At 36.2% G+C, this 15,655-nt stretch overlaps 1 long non-coding RNA gene across 1 annotated transcript in view; it reads right to left on the reverse strand.

Moving 5' to 3' along the window:
• Positions 1-2,597: 2,597 nt before the first annotated feature.
• LOC148127989 (uncharacterized) overlaps positions 2,598-15,655 on the reverse strand; it is a 57,771-nt gene continuing 44,713 nt past the window's right edge. Inside the window, exon 3 of the long non-coding RNA XR_015740783.1 lies at positions 2,598-2,650. This is a non-coding gene — a long non-coding RNA (uncharacterized LOC148127989). The remainder of the gene's footprint in view (positions 2,651-15,655) is intronic.

Here is a 15,655-nt window from a genome sequence, read left to right on the forward strand (position 1 = left end):
AAGAACACTCACTCACAATAGAAGACGTTTGTGTCTATTTCCATAATTTTATGACTACCGTCCACGTTTAAAAGAAAAACAGCACAATTCAAAGGGACCATTATGGGCTGTGGGAATTGACTAAGCCACTCTTTGTTCTTGCTCAAACGGGTGATTATTTTCAATCGGTTGCTTTCTTTGTTCACCTTTCTAAACCATATATTTTGCATTGTGAAGTGCTGCTCCCATCTGGGATTTTTAGAAGCGCAAATGTAATATCTGCCTGCTGTTGCATTTTCTGAACCATCCCAAAAAAGAGGTACTTCATTTACATCCAGATGAATTTAGTACGAGGCAATGGTTGTGCTATAGCAGTCACCAAGCATTTGTGGGTAGCGTATCCCTACAAAAACAACATTTTAATGAAAACTACCCTAATAGCAGCTTCTGCTATTAGGTTTAATTGTTTTTAATAAATAAATTAAAATCCACAACATTCTTAAGGACATGCTTATATTGAAACACAATAATTAAACCCAACAATCGTTGCTCTCTCTCAGGTTTCAAATGTATTGTTCGCATTGGTGAACTGCCATCATTACCTGTTAAAAGATTACAAGTGGGAGACTATTGTAATATTTCCCAACTGGCTGCTTCTAAATAATTGAAAATAGACTTCCCAGGATTTTATATTAGCAATCTGGACATGGTATTACCCAGCTGGAGAGCACTAGGAGAGGAGAGGATATCACAGTATATCAATCACAGTGATGCACTGTAAATATGAGTTATCTTTTAAAATATGACAAAAGCTGTTTTTTTTAAATTCTCCAGATTAGCACTATTTATTCCCAGCTCCAAATCACTCTGATGCCTTTTCACCAATTTCTAGGAAATCAATAGGAATTTTGAGCTGCTAATTTTGAATCGTAAACCAAGTCTCATTTTTAAATGAGTGTGTATGTGTGTATGTATGTATGTATGTGTGTGTGTGTATGGTATTCAGCTTTGTTCGGGTATTTTCCCACGTCATTATAGTTGTGCTTTTAAAGTTGTAGCAACGTTTCAGCAGAATCTCATCTGCCATCATCAGGCTTCTGTATTGTGTTTGTCTGTGAGTCAGACTTTCACAGCCGTTTCAGTTTTAAATTTGGGGCTAGCCTACTGCTGTGCCAGAATGGTTTTTTCTTCATCCTGATTGGTTGGGAGTCTTGGTCTGTGTTTATTGGTCTTGGAGTTTGCTGTGTTCTGCTTGATTGGTGTTTCTAATATCTTCTGTCTGTTTTGTGGCTTTTTTTGTGTCTTGATTGGCTGGAAACATTGCGTTCCTGTATTGGAGTCTTTTAGTGCAGCTTGGCTCTGAGTAAATGGAAGGCTATCATTTATTAAGAGGCTAGGTTTCATCTGGGTGCCTGGTTGGGGTGTGTTTGAGCTGGAGGTATCAGGGGAAGTCTGTTTGTGCTCAGGTGTTTGCCTGGCTTGTGGTGTGGAGATTTTTTGGTTTGTGAGTGCAGGCTTCCAAATAATTGACAGTCTGGTGGAATCATCTCTTCTATTCATGCTTTCAGGTCTTTTTTCAATCTCTAGACCTGATGAATACCGATGGATGCTACTAGGCAGAAGCAGAATTTCTTTTTCCCTTATTTTCCTCCCCAAAAACTAAGCCTGATCACATACTGTAGTTTCATAGCTAGTTCACTTATAAGCAGAGTTTTTAAATAGGTGTATGCCCCAGATTCAGTCAAAAACCAAGACCAAGTGGGCTGATATGAGTCAAATCTATGCTTGTACAAAACAAATCCAATTCAATAAAAGAACATTTGTGTCGGAGAAGGCCTACACTAAAATGGGCAGCCTCTGGTTCATTCCAAATTCAAGTCAAATTATATTCTTAAGTGCCCATATTAGATCCAAAAGTAACACTATTCAATACACAACTCTAACTGAACCTGATTAATGTTGAAAAATAAAACTACAGTAACAAAGCAAGATTGCTTAAGAAATCTCAGTCCTAGATTAAGAAACCAACAGATATCCAAGAAGATGGCACTACTAAACTACTTCCATTCTGATGCTTAGAAAAGTATATGGAATCCAAAGTCCATGAAAGTGACCAGCCCAACTCAAGGAACTGTGCCTGGTACTGTGGAAAGGGGACATCATGAAGACAGTAGTGTCACAAAAAACAGGAAAAGCCCAAGGGGAACATCAGGTCAGCCATAAAACAAACTTACATAGAAAAAGGAATCAAATAAAAAGTATTAAAGAATCCCTATAGACAAAAGCCTAAGTAATTAAGAAAACTAGACAAATAAGAAAAGGAAACAAAAGATAATTTAGAAAACCCTTACAAACACAGGACATACCAAATAAGCAAAACAAACAGACAAAAGACACAAAATATAGACAGGAGATTGCCACAGAATATGAAAAACTATCTTAAAGCTAAAAGAGATTACAGAAAACCAATAATACAATCTGGTCATCCCGCAGAGTTTGTCCTCTGGTGGAAATAAAGACAAACTCAAACAGGATTTGAAACATTAAGCACAAATACAAACATTCACACAAAATCAACTTACAAAGGGAGAAAGGGGTATAAAAAACCAGGGGCTTATCATAAGAAGCTAGCTAGCCCAGGAATGCAGACTTCTTGTTGTTCTCCGCCTTCCTGAAAAAAAAAAAAGATCCAGCTTTCAAGCAGTTGTCCGTATCCTTGCGCTGGAGCTCTCCCAGCAGGAAAATCGTATCTTCGAAAGAAAGCATTTTGACACTTTTCAATAGTACATTTTCAATAGTACATAATAGTACATTATCCCAAATCTATTTCTTAACCCTTTACTTAACAACAGTGTTTGTCTGCACAGTTTAGAACTGCATTTGGAGAAAAAAAACAATATGTACAGTATCTTTTCCTAGTACTTTCTGATTTTTTTTAGCTCTCAATATCATGTGTTTCTTGAACCTAAATAATAGAAAAATGAATCTGAATCTGATGATTAAAAACTGGAGGTTTTAAAGAAAAGACTGGACAGCCACTTATCTGAAATGTATAGGGTCTCCTGCTTGAGCAGGGAGGTGAACGAAAAGATTTCCAAGATCCTTTCCAGCTCTATTTTGATTGATCGATGATTTGACTATGACTTGCTTTCCAGAAATGTCATGTCCTTATTTTATGCTACTCCATGGCACACAATCAATTGGAAAATTGATTGAAAATATGAGGAAAATTAATATGTAGCAACCATAAAGTGTCCTCTGAAGTTTTAGAATTCTGATAGTGATGGGTCTCTATGATCTCCTCCTGGCATTCCCCTAAATGATCAAGAAGCATCTGGTTTCATATTGGATCTCACTAGGAAGCAATATTCACAATCAGTTAGTACCTGACATATATACAGCATGGTAATGGTTTCATTTGTTTATTTGTTTGTTAAGATGTTTTAAAGCCATTCATCAAATATCAAGTTGATGAAAAGAACAAAATAATCACAAACACAGCAGATGGCACTTAAAACTAAAGTAGACTCTTTTTTTTTTGTTAGTCAATAAATACAGGAGAGTAATTTTAAAAAAAACTGGCATACAAATTCTGAGCTAGGCTCCAGGAAGATTTGTGTTAGCTTCCATTTTTTTAAAAGAGAAAACAATAAAAAAAGAAGGATGTTGTCATATTGTGGGTCTCCAAAACATTATCAGAATGCCAGTTTATTGCCCCTGTGAATATATTCTTTAATGTCTAATATTTAAATAAGTTTTGGAAAGTAAATCATTTATTGAAGCTACATAATAGTAATGCTTGAACTAACAAGACAGGTCCAATCTTGCCTTTTCATTATAATATCTGTAGTTTGCTTATATCGTTTATATCTTATAAAATAGAGATTCTTTTGACATAAATAAGCATCCTTCCAACTTTAGCAACCAAAATGGCAATAGGGAAGACTATGGGATATTATGCTTTGAGAAATTGGAGGATCAGCCTTTTTTTAAAAAAAAAAAACTCTCCCGTTTTACAAATCTCCTTGCAATCTCTTAATTTGGGATAGAGTGTGGGCAGCTGGATAGAGCTGAGCATTTACTGGCCGGATACCTTTCCTGACATCACACAGAGTTTGCAGCAAATATTTTTTCTTCATGCCTTATGAGAGAAACATCTGCCACCACCTAGGATGGAACTCTTAACCTTCCAAATGGCAGGAGAGAGCCTTTACCACTAGTCTACTTGAACATCCTTATGCAGTATGCCTTCCGAGGCATTGCAGAATTAAGGATGTCACTTTGACTTTTGCTTCTTCCAGGTATCACACAACATACATATTCCTTCCTAATGCCACAAATTCAATGTGTAGTCAATGTTCCATTGAACCTAGAGAGAAAAGAGAAATTTCAAACCCAAAGAAAAATTCTTGATTGAATGCAACATATTTTAACTAAGATATTTCTGAGACAGAATGTACTTTAATTCATAATACTTTATGTTAATTTCTGTGAGCTTTCTTTCACATCTCTAGGAACCTATCTTTCATTAAACATTTCACCTATTATTCCCTCCCTTAACCCAACTGTGTAAGAGAAATTGGACATTCATAATCCATTATTCTTTTCTGGTATTTAAAAGGCAAACATGAGAAGAAAACAATAAGAGATAGATATAATGAAATTTCCTGGCAATATCAGCCATTCTTTGAGGGACCAATCGATTTCACCAGATATAAACAAAATAAAACTTTTATTTAAAAATAAAAATTTAAAAGATTAAAAATAAAAATGTATTTAAAATAAAAGAAAGCTATTTTGTTTTAAAAGAAACGTGCAAAGATACATGAAAAGTGCCAGACAGATTACAAAGTGAAGATACCAATAGTGAGGGCAGATCTCAGAACAGGTAGTGTTTCCAAATTATATTTCAGTTCACAAGAAAGTCAATAAAAAAGGAAAATAAATCTTCTTGGACACAGCCTGAGCTAGGGAAAAAAGATCAAAGATTATCCCTAATTCCTCTAAAAATATGAACTAAACCGATAAAATGTAACTAGCGCCACACAAAAAAATAAATTAAGAATTTACGTTTCTGACAGCACCTTTACCATCTCCATAAAATAAGACAATTTTCTGAAGCAACTGCTTTATGTGGACTCTTGCTAGATGCCTGGAAAGTCCAAGCTTTAATCTAATGTTACTTGCTGATCTGGTAAGCCCCTCTTGTCTCAAACTCAGTTCACACTTCTTTCCTGGTTTTCTCCAATTTCACCTACTTTTCAAAAGTTTTTGGTCTCCAAATTTTCTGTCTTCAAGTGGAAGAAACTAGGAAAATCAACCCTTTATGTAGGTGACAGAGTCTATCTACTCAGGAGATATGCATGCAAACTGAGATGCTAATTGGCATGTAAATTGAGCTTGTCATTTGTGAATGTCAGAGTTTGCAGCCTTCACACTTATGGCCTTGTACAATCAGTGGGGAAAGGTAAATAGAAGTATAAAGTATTGCTCAATATTCTAAAATTTTGTTTTCTTTTTATACAAGAGAGGGTTTTTTTTCACAAAATGCACATCTTAAATGTTCTTTCTTTTCAATGAAAGAGAGGCTGGGATGTACGAAAGCATACTTACTGGTTTTATTTCTTCTGCAATCTACTTAAAATAACTCTCACTTTAGGTTTTCACCAGGGTTCACAAGCATAATGAGGGCCCCATTAGATGACAAATCATAATTATGTACAAAACTGAGCAAAAAAATTTATTTCAGTGTTTTACCAAGTACCTCTGGAGAAAAGATGAAATCTAAAGTCTATCTTTCAACTGCAATGTTGGAAATATAAAAATTATGTCTAGGTGTCCAGACTGCCAGAGGATATGTTAAATTTGGCTCCTTGTCACATACAAGTCTCTAGAATATTTAGCCAAACTGTCAGTCCTTGTTACCTCTTGGGTCCTTGGATTTTGTTACCCCAGGCCCTCTCCTGTCTAACCATGAGACCTCAAAGAAGGAATCATTGGGGCTGATGGAAAAAAAAATGGAGGATAGGCCTCACGTTCCAGCCTGTAAAATGTCACTCTGTCTCTTTAGTTGGGCAACTTGATTGGCTTCCTGAGGCAGATTGTCAGTTTGATTTCTGACTGGTGTGAGCAATTATACGGAAAGGTCTTCTGAAAGGCAAAATAAAAAAGAGCCTATTTTGCCATTCCACAATAACCCTCAAAAATTAGTTCATCCATCCAAAGGTGAAGATTTGCCCTTTGTTACTTTCTCTAAAGTAACTTCAAATCATCCTGCAAATAAAAGACACCAACGACCTCTCCTGATTTTTAGAAGTTTGCTTCCATGAACCCAGGAGCTGGGAAGATGGTCGTGTTGAATTTTCTTGTGATATTTGAAGAGTGACTTCATGAATTCATGCAGAATACTGCTTCTATAGGACAGTGTTTGGCAGTCTGATGAACTCCAAATGAATTGGGATGGCCACTCCTAAAATTTTCAGCCAGCAAGGTAGGGATTCGGTGTGCTTTTGTATCAACTCTTCTAGAGGACACTAGCTTAGGGAAATACCATATTAACTCAATCAACATTGATTAATGGTCTCGTGCCAGCGTTGGTAGTTTTATTTCCTCAGTCTCCATATATCCCCTTCATTTCTATTTTTGTGGATTTCAGAATCTTCACTAACCAGAATTGGTAAATATGGACAATATTGTTTCCTGACTATTAAAAGAAAGAAGCATATTAATTCTAAGCCCTAAAATCAGCTTAGCTTAATTATAGGAAAAGATAGGGAAAAATGTGAATACACTCTTCCACAATCTCAGAAAGAAAAATAGAAAACCCTGGTCAGACCAAGTGAATTAAATTGTTTGCCCATTTGCATAATTATCCCACCTACTGTGGTGCTTGCCTCTCCACAGTTTTCAATTATAGCCCCTGGCTTGAAATACTTGGCCAAAAAAAAATGCAGTGGTGTGGCCTAAAATTGCAGTCAAGGCACGGAATTTAGTAAGGGGTTATATGCAGCTTCTTTGTTCAAGCCTTGTTTTATCACATTCACTGAGGAAAGAGGTCTGCATCAGTTGGATTCTGAGAATACATTTTTTTCTTGATTTATGAACTACAGCCCATCTTCTCCCAGATGTGCCTCATTGTCGAAATGTGTTCGTTATTAAAGAATTTAAATTGCTCCATTTGGCAGCATTTGGCACCGTAGTCAGTATTCTTCTCTCTTCCTTCCTGAGTCATGTCCAATAATGCCACAGGCAGACACCTACAGAGTATGGGTAGCTGAAGAAGCAGCATGAGCTCATTGACTTTGCTTGTGGCTTGGAAGGTCACAAATGGTGATCATGTGACCACAACATACTGCCACCATCTTCATCGTGAGCTGGTTGCCAAGCACCCAAATCGCAATCCTGTGACCACAGGGACCTCTGCAACTTGATTGAGATTTCAATTTTTATTCTTTTAAAGGTAATTATTTGTTAAGAGTTTAATGTTTCAATGCTGGAAGCTACCTGGAATCATACATTATGAGACAAACAAATTCAATAAACTTAGAGAATTAGCCATAAGTCCCCATTGTTCAGTACCATTGTAACTTTGAACAGACATAACCTGAGGAGTACCTGTATTTACTGACAAAGACTGGCTTTGAAACCAATTCTAAGTTAGTTCCTAACTGCATCCAGGAAGCAGGATTGAGATTCAATCAGATTGGCTTGAGAATGCCTACCTAAGGAAATTTGTTTTCTGGGATCTTTTATAAGTATATTACTACAAACAAGCTATTATTCTCTAGCAATAAGGAATTTTAAGAAACCCCAGGTCACATCTCCTATTCATAATACAAATTATAAGCTTTGTTGTTGTTGTTGTTGTTGTTGTTAGTAAAGTATCTATTTTCAACAAATCTCTACAGGAGTTGACTGGAGCAGCACACAAAGTCTTTTTAGTCACCTAAAATTTCATCTAACCTTCCTTGTCACATCTTTCTTTAAAGAGAAGTTAATTTGCAGACTGACCTCATCTTCAGGACCTTTGATTGAGACACTGATTACAGTTCTTAGTGCAATTTCCAGAGGTGCAAATTAAACTCCTGCCTTCATAATCAATCATATACCAAATGGATGATATATAATTAATAACTTAATCACTTTTCATTACAGAGACTCACTGTCCTCGGATATGAAAAAAAGGAGAAAACCAGGAAGCAAAAAAAGAAAGAAAGCCCATATTGTCCAATGACAGAGCATATTTTTTACACATGTGATGCAACTACTACCCTCACTATGAAAATTTAAGACAGGACCAAAAGATTTTGAAAAATGGAATTGCAACTTTCTTCATTACTCCATATTTCTGTCTTCTTTTCTGACACTTGTTATTCTTATGGGTCTATTTTTTTCCATTCCTTCCTAAAAAGAACCTGTTTTCAGAAAGTTGGAGTGTAACAGCCACAACTTTATTGATTATACAGACCTACAGTACATTTTTGACATAGTGTAGAATTTTACGCATAGCCAACTTTAGAAATTCTGTGTTTGTTACTATGCAAGAACTATTTCAACATGAGCCAATCCTGTTTCCTTATTACCTGGTCCTCTTAAAAGGAATTACCACATACACTTGCCTAGTAGAACAACAGATCCTGGCCAATGCCCAAATGTATTTTTCCCCTTCCCCATAAATGGAGAAAGAAGGGGAAGCCACCTGAGGATGGTGAGGATAGACCTGAATAAGAACTGCAGCTTCCGTTTTATCTATTTCTAGCGCTGCCCTGAGCCGTTTCAACACAATAGGTAATGTCTCACCTGGGTTCCAAAAAAAGACAAGGTGGGTGCTTTACCTGACCTTGCTTTCTTTTATGGTCTAAATTTAGAAGTGTTACATGAGTTGCTGTTGTTTTTAATTGTTCTGTAAACAAGTTGATGGTGCTCAATGAATAAATGAAATAATCGTCATTTAACAATTCGCTTACCAATCTTTAGTCTGCCAGTCTAAAAGGTCATCTGTAACTACTTTTTACATCAAAGTTAGGGTGGGGGGGAATGAATGGGCTGTATTAAGCCCTGTGACCACCTTGTGTGTTCCCCAAAGTGCAATTTGTAATAGAATTAAATATAGAAAACTGTTCATTGTGCTAAGTTTTGAGACTTTTTTTAAAAAAAACTGGGGCCGCTTCAGATATTATTAATTTTCTCTGTATGCTTTTCTTTGTTAAACTGCCAAGCCTGTTTCAAAAGGGCAAGCACTCAAAAGCTTTTCTCAGCAAAAAGAAAAATTATTCACCTGTCATGTATGACAAACTGATCGATATTTTTTCTTGAATTCTCAGATGCGGTATATTGTATGTGCAATGCTATATACAAGCTTATGTCTACTTACAGTGCCCCATTCAAAGGAGCCAGCCTTACTTTTAAATAAAACATGGTTAAGTTTTCTCTTAAATTCTTCATGATCTTTTTTTATTTGTCACTGTGCAGATTGCAATTCAATTAAACATCCTGATTTCAAAAGCAGCTTGATAAATAGCAAAAGGGTTTTCTGTACTGCCGTTAAAGTTAGTCCTAGTTATATTATATACCACTGGTGTAGTTTCTGTTTTGTGGTAGTTCTGTATTAAACTGATAGAAATGGTCCTGAAATATGTTTCACATTGTTTAAGTTGGTATGAATTAATTCCAAGATTGCTGCAGTATTGTGGCTTCTATGTCAGACATTTATTCATTCACTCACTATTATTCACACTTTGGGATATATTCAATTAAGTGACATCTTTGTCAGTGATTCTGCTAACTGAGGTGTTCAACTCTTGATCTGAGTTCCTTGTTTATTTTTTAAAATGTAAGCAACAACAATGTGACTTCATTTTAAAAATGTGGAAAAATAAAATTAGATCTTATATATGTGTGTGTGTGTGTTTGGGTATGTGTGTTTGTATGTATGAGAGATCTTGTTAAAATGTATCATAATTTCAAAGTAGAAATCTATCTGAAGAAGGCGATATAGCCAACTTATAATACAAATATCAGTTTTATCTCAAGCTTCAATTAACCTTTTGTGAGTGATATTTTGATGAAAATGTTCATCATTGTGCATTTTGCACAATTTTGCCCTTAATAATTGCTTTCTCCTACCTAACACACAAACAAAGTATTTGTATGAAATCAAGCTTCCATTAACCTTTGCTGAGTGACGTTTTGAATAGGTTGCACTTGGATTTCTTTGCATTTTCTTTCCTAATTATTTCTCTTTTTTAAGCCCAGAACAATTTTCAAGTATACTGCTGAGCACAATTGAAGCCTTTGAGATGGTGAAAAATTAGCTTGACCTTTGTTACCTCAATTAATCAATACTGTTAACTCTGCAGCTTCATCTTCTAAGCACAGTGGTTCTGCAAAACATGAATACAGACTGATTTCTGATTTAATATTTACTATTGAGCAGACCATCAATCTGTATTTCTGCTTTGATAAGGATACTGAAAGAGGGCAACATATATTTGTTTCTTAGTCCCAGTGATGAATGGTGAAGAATGATAGAAATCCAAGGATTGCGAATTCTTCCGATTGCTACAAAATACGAGATTATGTTATATTAATTAGAACAAAGAATATGAATCCATGGCCTCAGCTGGCTGGCCTTCTCTGAGTTTCAAAATAGGTTGGGTTGTGTCTAGTTAATACGTGGCAGAAAAAACAAATCCTGGAAAATACCACAAATATATATAAACTAGATTAGGATTTAAAAAGAAAAATCAAAGAAAAGGCAAATTACTTTTGTACTTCTGCTGAGTAAATAAGTGTAATAATATGTGGAGATGACCTTGTAGAGGGGATAGAGTCACCGCCTAGGCAATGTTTGATAAACAAAATCTGAATAGGAGTGGCAAAATATCTCAGAAGGGACCTTCCATACTTTTTAGGAGAATAAAATTAAGAGAGGGGAGAGGTACATTCAGAATTGCTAGAATTGGTACTGTAATATTACAGTAGTCTGGTTAGTGCTTCTTGTTTAGACTATCTCAAAGGGCTGACAATAAGTTGTTTCAAACGCTGAAGCACAAAGAAAATGAATGTAGCACAATTGTGTGGACATCTGCTACTCCCTGAAGTTCACAGGATCTTTCTGATTCCATCAACATAAATTTGTTGGAATTGCAGCAAGTTCTGTTGCTTTTGGGTGTCCATACAAAGTAACACACAAAGAGGCAGGACTTGGGTTGCGATGCCACAACACTGCTTTCACCAGGTTGACTACCTTGCTTTCCACCCCAGCTCCATGTGAGTATTACTGTCGCCACTATGACCCATTTCTGATCCTACGCCAAGAGAACATTTTTAAGAAGTCACATTTTATTTCAAAGATATAACTCTTTAGGATACATACCTGCTAAATCAGAGACACACAGAGACTTCAAGTGAGAAGCAAGGGTTTAAACTATAAACTATAAACTATAAATAATTCTTCTACACTATATATTATCCAAGTATACAGGTACAGGAAAAAGTCATTAATTTAAGCCAACACTAAATTATTTATAACTGACTAGACAACACATGATGCATTGTCATCTTTTTCAGAGATGTATCCTTACTCAGACAGAGAAGCAGAATGAACACAGCAGGCAAAACAAGCAGTTAGAATGGGAGCCACTCCCAACTTTCTGCTGGCTTTCCCACTGGAAGAAGCTGGCAAGGAGAGTGGGAAATTACAATTAAAGTAGTGTGGCCAATCACAAGAGCACACTAGTGTTGAAGTGACCACAAATTTGCCAGATTTCAATCCCATGGGAGCCATAGATTCCAGATTTGGGGTACATTCTGTAAGTTATCCCATTTAATATGTATTTCTTCAAAAATCATTGCCCTATAGTATGATATACTATATTGCCCAACTGAAGGTTAAAAACAATTAAACAGAGACAAGAATTTCAATAATATATAAATTCTCCAAGGAGAAAAAATATATTTCTAAAAGTGAAATGCAGATTAAACCAAAGAAAGACCATAAGGCTATTTATGATTCTATGTGTCATTGAACTATACAGACTAGGGAGGAAAAGGTGGCTTTAAATTACAGGCAGAATCTCAGGATATTTAATATTACTTGTAATCTCAGCTATACCCACATATGTTTTGACAGTTATTGTTCATTTTTGTAAAATGAAGGAAAATTTTAAAATTATGTATATCATTTCCATCAGGCCATTTCCACTCCTGTATCAACTACTTGTCCACTCCAAAATCTTGCATTGAGGCAGGAGGAGGAGGAGGAGGAGGAGGAGGAGGAGGGAGGAGGAGGAGGAGGAGGAGGAGGAGGAGGAGGAGGAGGAGGAGGAGGAGGAGGAGGAGAAGAAGAAGAAGAAGAAGAAGAAGAAGAAGAAGAAGAAGAAGAAGAAGAAGAAGAAGAAGAAGAAGAAGAAGAAGAAGAAGAAGAAGAAGAAGAAGAAGAAGAAGAAGAAGAAGAAGAAGAAGAAGAAGAAGTAGTTGTTGCTGAAGTTGTCACATTTTCATATGAAGATCAAAGTGCAAAGCAGCTTCTATGGCTTCAGTTGCCATCCTCTTTTTGTAAATAATATAGCTTTTGTTGTAATTATTATCCTGCATGCAAGAAGTCTGTAGTGACCTCATAAACTATATATTATATGTTGCCTTCTGCATCAATATATTATAATCAGTAAAGCTGAATTATTTCATCCTTGGTCCAAAATTCATGGTCTACTGAATCTTATTAACTAATTCCATTAGCCACTATTGGTTGTTAAAATTGCTCTTCCAGGCTCTGTGTCTGTGTCTGTGTACATTTATAAATATTTGCTAGACTCTTGTCTTGCCAAACACAAATCAACTTAATTTAACATTTCAAATAACAGCTACTGTATATGCATCATTTTAATGTCACTGAAGATGTTCATCAGGAGCTTTACGATGCATACAAACTATCATCTTTCACCCACTACATTTAAACCGGCTATTCAGTCACCTGACTGTGGGAAATGTACTCCTTATTCTTCGTCAAGTCATCATTCTGCCTTTGTCTGACATACCTTAATGAGTTTCTGGCATATTTATCTTTTCACAATGCATAACATCAGAACCAGCAGAACAGTTTTTTTCAAACCAGGGATGAGCAAAGAAGTTACCCTTTACTCCTAGAAGAAATCCCCTCAAAGAAATGAGATCTGGCTCTCAGCATACTTGGATGGGTAGAGAGTCTCCAAAGTTCCTCCCCGGATATAAAGCACAGGATAAGATTATACCCATGTAAAATTCTTGTCTACTCAAATTTCATTGTTTTGTTCAGCTGAAATTACCCCTCATACGTGTACACAGAATTGTATTGTGTAACATTGGGTAAGCTGTCTTTATTCTTTTGTCTAATTCAGCAGCTGATTGCAACATGCCTTCACCATTCAGTTACTTTTCCTTGTTTCTGTGCCCATCAAGATTTATTGTCCCCCGAACTAAATAACTGAGGCAATTGATTGAACATTTGTCTTGGTCATTATTAACCTTGTAGAATAGTGCATTTTATGTCAGTATCAATATCTTCTTAACAGGCTGCAGTAACAGTAGAAGTAATCAGTTTGAGTAGCCTGAACAGTGAATAGTCTGGATTGGTCTTCTCCAACCTGGGTTCCTCCAGATGGGGTGAATTGCAATTACCATGGTTCTTATGCTGGCTGGGAATTATTGGAACTGGAGTGAAACTCTTGTGGAAGGCATTAGGTTGGAGACAACTGATCTGGAATATAGAAGAGACTTTGGAGTGAAGAGGTGAGAGGGATACAGGGATCTGGACTACCTAAAATACAAATGATACTTGGCTGATTTTAGATGGAAAGACAAAAAATGGAAAGACAAGATTGTGATTAGTCTACAATTTATGAAATAATTATGGGATCCTTGGCCATCCTTAACATATCTTTGCCATGTGTTTTGGGGGGAAAGCACAAAAGAATACATTTACAAGAGAAGCAAGAATCCAGTACAGGATTCCTTGACTCATGACCACAATTCAGCCCAAAATTTCTGTTGCAAAGTGTGATGGTTGAAAGGTGACCTTTCTCGCCACAGTTGTTAAGTGAATCACTGTGTTTATTAAATTACCAATATGGTTGTTAAATGAATCTGGCTTCCCCGTTGACTTTGCTTATAAGAAGGTCGCAAAAGGTGGTCACATGACCTTTTGTTCAACCATCTTAAACATGAGTCAGCTGCCAAGCGTTTAAATTTTGATCAGATGGTCTTGGGGATGCTGCAACAGTTCTAAGTGTGAAAAGGGGTCATAAATCACATTTTTTCAGTGCTATTGTAACTTCAAAGTCACTAAATGAACTGTTGTAAGTCAAGGACTACCTGTATTGTTTTTTTTTTATTATTTAAACAATAATATGTAAATTGATTTTTAGCTTATTATTTCAATTGGGGGAAGAGGGTGGGAATGGCATTGTTTTAATAGGGAATGGAACCATGATTAATTTAATTAAGATGAAATATAACCTCACTAGTTCTCCCTATGATTAGTTTCCCTGATATTTACTTAGCTCAGTGTTTCTCGGGCTTGGCAGCTTAAAGTTGGATGGACCAACTCCCAGAATTCTTCAGGCAGCAACTAAAACTAATTGTTGAAGTTCATCCTAAACAATTATTTTGATTCTGACAATGACTACTTCTGCTTGATCAAAATTTGTGTCTACTTAATGAAGTATTTTTGAAACTCTCCTTTGTCCCTAGGCCTAACCTTTATGCCATATTTCAGCAAGATCCTTGAAACTAGGTTAATTCCTAGACTCTGAATCTGCTTCAAACCATAACCAATGTTCCCTAACCAACTTTCTTCTATTATGCTTTTTAAACAGTCAACTTCAAGCCTGATTATAGTAGCAACTTTATCTAAGGCAGCCTTCCATCTAATACCTAGTACTGTCACAATGTCCTGGCTCCATCCATCGACCAAAGAAGGAATAGCTGCATTGAACTTTCCTCTCCATTCCCTCCTAAAGCAATCTGAACCTGGAAAACCAGGGGGACAAAGGATTTGTCGCAGGGATGCGTTCATGTAGCATTATGTGATTCCTATACTGAAAAATGTCAACAACATTTGGAGTCTGAACTCCTGAGATTTAGAAATTACTCTATCTTCCCTCCCTTCCCCAGGACTTTATGAAGCTGGCAGTTTCCAGTTTAAATTATGGTGGTGCTGGAGTTAGATAACTGTGCAAAATGTATGTGTGTGTATATAATGAATATATACAGAAATACGCAGGTACACACTTCCCAATGTGATCTTTATTGCTGTTTGCTTGACCTGTGCTCAGATACTACATGATACATAATACACACTACTATTTGTACTAAGTGCCTGGTTCAAGGTGTTGATGCTGATTTTTCAAGCTGTAAAAAGTAGGCCTGACTGTCTATAACACAACCTTTCACATTATATGCCTGAGAACACTCAAATCAGCAGAAGACCCCCCCTCCTGCCAGAGGTTCATCAAAACAGTCATCTTTATAGCTGCAAGGAAGTGGAATACTTTCTCTAGAACAAAATTTTGTCCTCCTTCTCTAAGTACAGCCACACGTGAAGATTTTGTCTTAACTGCCACCTTAAAGTTTTACTTTTATCTTCATTTAATTATACTGTTCTTATTTTATATTCCTCTACTATTATAAACTGCCCTAG

Source organism: Pseudonaja textilis, chromosome 1, assembly GCF_049901715.1.
Source record: "Pseudonaja textilis isolate UNSWEBS1 chromosome 1, rPseTex1.2, whole genome shotgun sequence".
NCBI lineage: Eukaryota > Metazoa > Chordata > Lepidosauria > Squamata > Elapidae > Pseudonaja > Pseudonaja textilis.